A 10,682-nucleotide genomic window follows, 5' to 3' on the forward strand; every position below is an offset into this window, starting at 1 on the left:
ATATGCGACTATGTACTGGGGGGATTTGGGGAGAAAAAGCAGAAGAAAAAAAAAAGATTGACAACGGCTGTTACCTCAGGTGCCAATCTTTAAAAATAAATAAATAAATAAATAAATAGATTTAAAAATAGATTTTTCCTCTGTAACGTGTGTGTGTATCATCCTATGTCCTAAATGATCTGTCAGTAATTTTCAAATATGTCATCTGAATTGGGTTTCTCTCAATTAAGCATAACATTTTGAATATTTTTAAATGCACATTTTAATTCTGTGTTTTCAGGGCATACAGTTTCAGGATTATCAACAGTTTTAAGGAATATTTTTCACATTTACTTTAATCTTAAATTCTACCTTGATATTAATATTGTTACTCTTACTTCATTTTCACTTGTGCTAGGCTGATACAGGCTTGCTTATGCTTTAATTTTTACATTTTCTGCATTATTTTGAGTTCTGTACATCTCTTAGGACAATATACAGAGGGTTTTGTTTCACATTCAGTTAAGAGTATCAAAGTTTTCATACAGAAGTTTTACCCATTCGTATTATAGCTTCCAAACCTTTTAAAAAATATTTTTTCAACATTACTATTACCATTTCTTTTTGCTTTTATTTTTTTGCATTTGCTTTCTGTTTCCATTATTTTGTCTTCTTTAATACATATTTTTTGGTTTACTGTTATATGTTTTATTTTTTCTTAATTCTCCTTGTTTTAAACTTTACATATTGCAACCATATTCTTAAAACTATATTTCTTTATTAATTGAAGAAATTAAAACAATGGATATATTTTCTTCTTTCTTGTGCATAAATAATTTTGCACAATATATGTGCCCATGTCTACTACTTTTTGAGGTTTTGTTAATTTAGCCAAAAGCTTCATATTATACAAGAGTCATCTTATTAAAGTAAAATGTTAATATATCACTTCTATTATTTATATAATATTAATGTTATTTTTCATCATTTTATAACATTATCGATCACATTAATTTAGTTGGTACCATAATCACTTTAGTCCTTGTTAATAGGGCCTTCTCATTATTACCTTCTTGATTTTGAGAGGTCTATTTTTGGCTGTAGACATAAGTAATTTTCTCAAGAGTTTATAGAAGTGTCACATTTTTTGAGCTCCATATTTGATAATGTTTTCTGTTGACTTCAGAAATAAATGATAATAAGCTGGCTAGGTATAGCATTTTGGGTGATAATATTTGACCTCAAAAATCCTGTAAGCATAAAATACTATGCAACTGTTGAAAAGAATGACACCGATCTGTATGGTCTAATATAGACAGACAAACTGTTAACGTGTACTTGTAAATTTATATGTGAAATGCCAAATAGCACATGCAAAATAATATGTTAAGATAATTTTAAAGTGCTTATAACAATGCTTAATGCATAGTAAATTCTATATAAACATTTATTAATGTATGAAATTTATCTGTCTTATACACAAGTATGTACCATTTTTAGTGGAAGATACACGAGTAACTGTTAGTATTGTTTATCTTCGGGTCAGGGACCAGGAGACCACAGAATGAAAGAAGGAATTCGATTTTCATTTATCTCTTAATGTATAGTGTGAATTTTTAATGTGTACATATATTCCTTACATTAAAATATCTTTAAGAAAAAAATGTAGAAACATCAAGCAAATTCTAAAAACAATGCTTTCTTTATAAAAAATTAATATTCTAGCAAATAATTATGAGGAAAACTTTAGTTTTGAACCCTTGTATTAATTTGATTTTTCTGCTTGTTTATCTGTATATATTTATTTAATTTTGAATTTTTTATAAAAGCCACGCTCTACCTCATTTTTTTAATTTAGTTTTAGTAATCATATTAAAATCCTTTATGTTGTAAACTTGAATTTATTCTTCAGTTTAGAGAAGCTTTTTCCTTGTCTCCTATTGTACAGTTGATTATTGCTTCCATTCCATTTCCTCTTATTTTTCCTTTGGAACACCATTCTATAGTTTGTAACACCATTCTAAGTCTACCAGAACTGTCAGTTTCTTTCTACAAGGTGCTCATTCTTTTCTTCTTTTCTGTTGTGTTCTGATTGAGCTGTTCAGTTGAGTACCACCCATTACTGAATTTTTGCGTTACAACATGTAGTCTTCTCTCAGTTGGCACAAAGGTGGATTATTTCATTGTTGGTTTTATTTCCTTCTTCTCTCATTTAATACAGTTCTCTATTTTATTTTGCCTTTTTGATAGTGAATTCGTTCAGTGTCTCTCCCTGCTCTAATTTTTGGAGACCATTTTTTTTGCATATATCTGATGACAATAAAAAGACACCATAAAACATTCTATTATTTTATGAAGAATGCCTCCCCCCTCAAAAAATATTTATCTATGGCTCTATTCAGGATAATTGTCATTCCTTTGTGGGAAAGTTTTAAAAGACCAGGGTACTTTTTAATTATTCAAAATTAAATATGTGTTCTGGTTGACATTTGCAAACATATTTTTTTTTAGTTCTATTTGCACCTCCCGCCCCTGACTATGCCCCTGGATCCTGACAGATTACCTTTCCCAGAATAGATATGCCTGGTTCATAGACTAATTCCTGGACCTCTCAGTTATTTTACTCTGCTCTCCTGGGCTGAGGCTCTTTGGATGTCAAGTTCTTTATTTTTGCTACGGGAGCGTAGCCAGAATCTAATTCTTTGTTCCTGGTAGAGGATGTGAAAGACTAGAGATCTGAGCATCCACTGTTTAGAGTATTGTGTTTCTACCTTTTCCCAAATGGATTTTTCTAGATAAAGCTATTCTCAAACCAGGGCAAAATGTCCTCATTACCTTCTACCACTATACTCTTAACTTCCATTATGGCATTTTTATTTTGATAGTTTTCGTATATCATCTCAATGGCCTGAGTTTTGCTAGAATATGCTTTCCTCAGTAGAGAAAATATAGTGTTTACTCGTATGCAATAAATACGTAATAATCTATGTTCTTCTAAGGTGTGTTCATTGCACCACATGTGAATAATGGTGTCATTGTTACATCTTGTGTTCTTCACTATTTTTCTGAAATCTATTTTTGGAAATAAAGAATGGAATCCTTGTTTGTGGGATGTAAAATGGTGCTGCCACAATGGAAAACAGTACAGAGGTTCCTCAAAAAGTCAAAAATAGAACTACTCTATGATGCAGCAATCCCACTTCTGGGTATATATCCAAAGGAATTGAAATCAGGATCTCAAAGAGATATTTGCATTTCCGTATTCATTGCAGAACTATTCACAATAGAAAAGATGTGGAAACAACCTAAATGTCCATCAATGGATGAATGGATAAAGAAAATGTGGTATATACATACAACAGAATATTATTCAACTTAATAAAAAGAAGGAAAACCTACCATATGTGACAACATGGATAAACCTGGAGGGCATTATGCTAAGTGAAATAAACCAGTCACAGAAAGACAAATACTGCATGATTCCACTGGTATGAGGTATCGAAGTAATCAAACTTATAGAAGTGAAGAGTAGAATGGTGGTTGCCAGGGGGAAATGGGGTTTGTTGTTCAATGGTGTAAAGTTTCCGTTATACAAGATGAAGAAGTTCTAGAGATCTGCTGTACAAATAGTGCCTATAGTTAAGAACACTGTATTGTGCACTTAAAAAATGTATTAAGAGGATAAATCTCATTTTAACTGTTTTTACCACAAAAAAAGATCGGGGAGAGCATGAGGAAATTCTGAGGTGATGGATATGTTTATTACCTTGATTACTGTGATGATTTCATGGGTGTATACATATGTAAAAACTCATTAAATCATATGCATTAAATAAGTACAGTTTTTATATGTCAATTATGCCTCAATGAAACCATTTTAAAATGTATAAATGAGGTTAGAGAAATATGGAATGAAGAAAGTAAGACAAAAACTAATATTTTTGAAGTAAAGTTTTAAGTTCTGAAGTGGTTTACTAAACACATGGAATAGCATACGTCAGTTCATAACAGAGATTAATTAGGTTAGATATGTGATTCTCGTGCTTAAATATATATAGAAGAAATAATGAGGATGTCTGGGATTTCTTTCAAAATAATTTGGAGTATGGGGAGTAACCTGGGATACAGCTGAGCTCTCTGAGATTGGGAATAGCTGAGAGGGTAGCTTAGGAAATAAGTTTGGTCCTATTTAGACTTGTTCAAGCTGGGTGAGGGTTCATTATATCATCAACTGTACTTTGATTGGGTAAAACTTTCCGTCCCCAAAAGTTTAAAATATAAATTAAGAAATGTAACTCCAAAATTGCTGAGAAAATGGAATTGAGTTTTTAAGTAAAAACAAATTAAGTTTCTTTTAGTTAGGAAGGATTATATTGCTTTAAAACCCACGAAACATCAGAGATATTATTTTACCCTTTTTCAATATATTTAATGCTTTCCGAGTACAAAGCTCCCAAGATTGTTGAAAGACAAGGCACAAATCTGCTGAGAATTTGTAATTTCAGAATAAATATAGAAAGATTCACTGGGAAGGCAGGAATGGAGTGGTCGTGATGATGTAGAGATGATGGAGAAGACGTGCTGTGTTCACATGGGCTGGTTCAGAATATTCTCAGCTAACATGTTTTGAGCATTTACTCTGCAGACATAGTTCTAAACACATTACAAAAGTCCCCATTTATCTGCAGTTTCTCTTTCCATGGTTTCAGTTACCTGTGGTCAACTGCAGTCCAAAAATATTAGACGGAAAGTTCCAGAAATAAACAATTTATAAGTTTTAAATTGCGTGCTGTTCTGAGTGACATGATGAAATCCCATGCTCTCCAGCTCTGTCCCACCCAGGACATGGATCACCTCTTTGTCCACCATATCCATGTTATATAACTACCCTCCCCATAGTCACTTAGTAGCCATCTCAGTTACCGGATCATTGTTGCAGTATCACAGTGCTTGTGTTCAAGTAACCCTTATTTTACATAACAGTAGCCCCAAAGAGCAAGATAGTGGTCCTGGCATTTTGGATATGCCAAAGAGAAGCCACAAAGGGCTTCCTTTAAGTGAAAAGGTAAAAGTTTTCAACTTAATAGGGAAAGAAATAAAAATCCATATGCTGAGGTTGTTAAGATCTATGGTAATGTTTATTATAGTATATTGTTCTATTTTATTATTAGTTATTGTTGTTAATCTCTTATTGTGCCTAATTTCTAAATTAAACTTCATCATAGGTATGTATGTATAGGATAAAACAGTATATATAGGGTTCGGTACTATCAGTGGTTTCAGGCATCCACTGGGAGCCTTGGAACATGTTCCCCACCGATAAGGGAGTCTACTTACTGTATGCTTATGGGTCCATTTTATCTTCTCAAGATTCTGGTGAGGCATGCACTATTATCACTGCCATTTTCTGTATGAGGACATGAAAACACAGCATGGTTTAATGACTAGCAAATTCTGGACTAAAGCAAGTGATCTGGATTCAGAGTTTTGTTCTTAAGCATGATGTAGTCCTGCCTCTCTTGGATCACAGTGCTAGGGAGGTGTAGTCTGGATTTGTTGTTCAGTCCATCTTCTGATACATTGTCTTGTTCTCAGAGTTGGGGTGAACATATGACTGCATCAGAGATTTTACATCCACTCTCCTTTATTTTTGTGTTTTAGCAGATAATGTGTGTGTTTTACAAGAAAAAGTTTTCTAGATATATTTTCTTCAAAACTGTAGTTAATAAAAATTATCCCTAGACATTGTTGTATAGACTCATATCAACATTTCAATTGCGGTATGTATCTTCTTTCTTTATGATACATACAAAGTTGTAGTTTATAAATATTTCTAGACTACCCCCATCTCCTCCTAAGACACACACACACACACACACACACAAGCACAAAGAGGCATCTTTCTCCCATTCCCATTTCTTCTCTTCCCTGGCTCTTCATGGAGGGTCTGGCCTTGCCATATACACCACTGAGTTTTGCGCTTGAGAATTGATAGGAAAGGGGAAGGGGAGAATAGTAAGAGGCACATTTGGAAGAAGTTATTGTTGGAAGACAATTCTCCATAGGTCTCACATTTTTGCACATCTGGTGAGTGATGCACTGACTGTTTTTTTTTCTAGACTTTGAAATAATATTTAGATAGTGGATGGCCTTGGTAGCTAGAGATAGTGTCTCCCTCTGGAGCAAAAGGAAAGTGTGTTTAGTGTCCAGCAAAATAAAGATAACGTCTCTCTCTAGAGCAAAGGACAGGTATGCATTATAAAATATTTTTGTTCCCTAAGTTCAGTGTTCCTCTCCTATCAGACAATCCGCTGGCTTGTTATCTAGCATTCTTCGCATCACTTCTTTGGAATTGGGACTCAGGAAACTCACACAAAAATGTGGACCTTCTGGCTATTACTGTTGCTGTGAGTAATAAACAGTTCTTATCTCTGACCCAGAAGTACCATATCTTCTGCCAGCATCCATGAAACAGTGGAAGCTAACTTCTTAGCTTGAAAATAGGGTAAAATCTCAGATGCTTTAAAGCTGTTGACAGTTGAATGAAATTCTGTCAGCTGAGGAGATGAATTTCTGAAAGTAGAACAGTTGTGGTATGTGAAGGAAAAAAGAAAGAGAAATGAGAAATATTAAAGTCTGTGTTTACTTTGTGGTGTTCAAGAAATACATGTAAAGGGTTTTAGTTATTTTGATGCTACATTTGGAGAAGTGAAATATATGTGTATGTCTATGTGTATGTGTTTTCTTTTAATGACAATATCATTCTAAGAATGATTTGGCTTAAAGCTTTATAAGCATTACATGGCTATCTTCATTGGTATTTTAATGGGAAGTCGGAAGAAATTAAGGTATTGTTAGTTGGCTACCATCTTAAACTAAACATTTGATGGCTCCATTTAGCATTCAACTACAGTTTCAGGAGCTCATATTCTATCTTCTTCCATTCTGTCATTATCAGCAGAGTACTTCCTCAAAAGACAAAACAAGGAACTTAATCACTCTTTCTCTCTTCAAAACTTACACACACATACATGCATAGAGATGACCTGTTTCCCAAATCTACCAAGGGAAAAATAGTCTTTTAAATAGTGTTTATTGAAGGACCATTGGTATCTGGAATTAAATCAGTCTCTTGGCACTACATAACAGGTTATTGCCTCATAGGGGTTTACAATTTAAAATAGTTGTGATAAATTGTTAACATTAAAAGAATACACAAATATATATTAAAGTAGAGAGCTCAGAGTCAGTACCAGTGGATTACGCATCCACCACTAAGAATGGATAAAGTAAATTAGGCTAGAGAATGTCAATACCTATGAATTTACCAACAACCACCTAGGCCACATCTAATGATTGATTTTTTAAGTGTATTCAGAATTATAAGAGGATGAAAAAGATAATGTTTTATGAAAAGTTGAACAAGAGCAAGTTTTCAAAGCCATTTGTGTATACGGTTTAGTGAATTTTTTAAAGACTTATTCACCTAAAATATGTTTTCTCTGCCTAGAACAGCTTTCTCCACCTCCAGTTAATTGCCTTCCAACTCTTATTTCCCTCTGGGGATCTCAGAGTAAGTGTCACCTCCCCCAAACTATCTTAGTCTTCTTTGTGTGCTTCCAGAGTCCACTGTGCCTGGTTCTATCATAGCATTTATCATAAGATGCTACAGTTGTTACTTGTTTGGCTTTTTTTCCTATTAGACTGAAATATCCTTTAAGAGACTCGTCTTGCATATGTATTTTTGAATTAATTGCTCTGTAATTTTAAAAAATCCTGCTGCTATATGCTACCGTGGATTGAATCAGTAGGCCTTGAACAGTAAAAGTGCATTAGTGGAAAAGCTGGTGATGTCTGAATAAAGTCTGTAGTTTAGTTAATAGTAATATGCCAATGTTATTTTCTTAATTTTGACAAATATTACAGTTATGTAAGATGCTGACATTAGGGAAAGCTGCATGCCAAGTGTATAGGAACTCTGTACTAACATTATTCCAAAATGAAAAGTTTATTTAAAAATTATTATAGGAAATTGTTGATTATTATTATTATTATTATTACGCTGTCAGATGACATACACAAAATCCCACAATCTGAATGGTCCTGGGCCTCACCTTCTTCGGGTAGTAATGAAATATGTTGCTAATTTTTTACCCCATCTCCATTGTGAAAGACCACTGTTTTCCCACTAAATCTAGCTGTTTGTGTCTGGGAATGCTCAGGGGTGATCTACAGGTGACCACACACAATCTTGCTTTATGTTATTGCATTCTGGTAGCTTCCTAAACTGCTGCTCTCAAACTTTTGAAGGAATTTCCTTGCCTCTGCCACTGCCACCAATGTGGCTTCTGTGAGAGGACCTGATCTCCGGGAGCCCAAGGATCATTGCTGCTGAACTCTGCACAGAATTAAGAGAATGCTCTTCTTCCTCCCTGCTGTTCTTTGTCACCCTGCCATAAAATTGATATCATCAGCTTTCCCCTTTGCCCTTTCTTCTCCATAGGGTGTCAAATCTGTTCCTGTAGTCTAAATCGGAAACTCATACTCTTCTGTTCTCCTGATTCAATTTCAGATGCTCTTGACCTTCCTTCAGCCAAAAAATTATAGGCTCTAAGCCTTCAACATGTCTGGAAATGGGCATGGCTTCTGCTTTATATGCTCAGCTGAGCTACTCTGCTTGCTGTGAGTTAACTGACGGATCTAAGGTTAATAGGACAGTCATAGGGGATGCCAAATTTAGACTTGACGGTGACCTGGCCTTCGGACTGGACTCAGTCCACTTAGTCATCCTGACTGGGAAAACTAATGACCAATGGCAACCATGTAATACAGTGTCTATCTGCTTGTCCATTTGTCAGAGGTGAAAAGACCTCCTGGCCCATTTTAGGAACTCTATTCAAAAAGAAATTCTATCTAGAAGATGTTGTTTACGGTTATTCTGCACATTTTAAGGAGTTCCTGAAAACCATTGTCTTCTATCTCTGAAAATAAAGATCAATAGATGTAATTTTGGATGTATACTTAGCAAACTTAAAATAGCTCTGAGGAGAGTAGGGGTCATTTTCTTCTTTCACACATTTGACTGCTCTTGTCATGATTCTGTCAGAGTTTCTGCTGAAAGCTGAGAGCCTTTACAATTTCTTTGCCCCATAGACACATATGTGTTAGCCAAGGAGGATAGTGCCTGGTAGAATCTTGGTGAATTTCCAGAGTCAAGATGTTGGTAAATTTGGATATTGGTGTGGATGCATCCCAGTGGACATAAGAAGTAATTCTTCTTAAACAAATCTCTTTATACATGTCTCAGCATTCTGAAATTTCATATTTCCCTTGGATCCGTCCTACTGTTCTTTATTCTTGGGTAATAATAACATTGATTTCTCTTATCAAAAGAATTTCCATTTGGAATAATGCCAGGGGATTTAATGAATATAATTTGTTCTTAATGCCTTTTCTAATTGCCCTCTTTTCCCCTAATATTTTATCTCATGTTCTAAGAAATTAAAAGGTTGTTTTATTCCATTTTCATATTATCTTATTTTTCAGTGTAAAGTTTTTCATGGCAGATATAAATAAGATACAAGGCCTGAAAATTTTACAGTAAATGCAAACAGAAGGATTCCTTGGCTTGCCAAAGAAGGAACGAGGACATTTAAATTGGAGCTTGGGTAAGAAATGAAAGAACTATATTACATCTGCTGTGAAAAGACTAGACTTTGTCAGCACGTAACATACTGTTTGTACTCAATAAATATTAAGTAATAGCATTTACTAAAATTACAATTTAATGAACCAATACCTTTATGGAACAGAAAAAAAAAGAAGAAAAATTGCCTCCAGCTATTTTGCACAGTCTTGAATTAAAAAGCCTAGGTTCATTTGCAGAGCAGGTATTTAAGACTACAAAGGGAATTAAGGGAAAAATAAATAGATTTTTGCTCCAAATTAAAAATAAAAAGGTAATGGAAACTAAATTAAATTAGACCTCTAGGCGTGTTAAGATAAATCTATTTATTTTTCTTTCAAAATGATGCTCTGACTGAAATTTTACTGATACCTACAATTTTGCTGTTATTTTTATTTCACATCCTGCAGCTTTCTTATTCATTAAAAATTTCCCTAAAATTTTGAGATGTTTAACTAGCCAAAGGTAGAGGCACTCTGGCTGTTTCCCATACCTGGCTGCATATCACAATCATCTGGGGACTTTGCTTTGTCTTGTTTTTAATACAGATTTCCAGGGCCCCCATCAAATTTCTAAATTTGAATCTCTGAGACTGGGGCACAGAGAATCTGTATTTTTTTTTTCCACAAAGTCTCCAGGAATTTCTGATTCACGAGCTGTCATTTGAAAACCATTACTCTTCGTTATTATTTGAAAAAAAAAGAGAAGTCTTCAACGACTGGAGTCCCATAGTTGCTAACAGTTTAAAATTCAACAAGAAAAAACCTAACTCCATCTGTTTTTAAATTAGTCCAGCTCTTCATTTCTACATTCTTTTCAGAGAGGATAGATATTTTTCTAGGTGCCCAGCCTTGGAACCTGGAATAATCCTTAGCTCTCCTTTTCACTTGCAGGTGGCTCCTTGTTCCTATTGATTCTATAGTCCTAATGTCTTCCAAATTAATCCTTTCCTTTCTGTTTTCCTCTACCACTTCCCTAACTCAGGTAATCGTTATGGGCCTGCTTTAAATCCTTAGTT

Source organism: Equus asinus, chromosome 11 (assembly GCF_041296235.1).
Source record: "Equus asinus isolate D_3611 breed Donkey chromosome 11, EquAss-T2T_v2, whole genome shotgun sequence".
Taxonomy (NCBI): domain Eukaryota; kingdom Metazoa; phylum Chordata; class Mammalia; order Perissodactyla; family Equidae; genus Equus; species Equus asinus.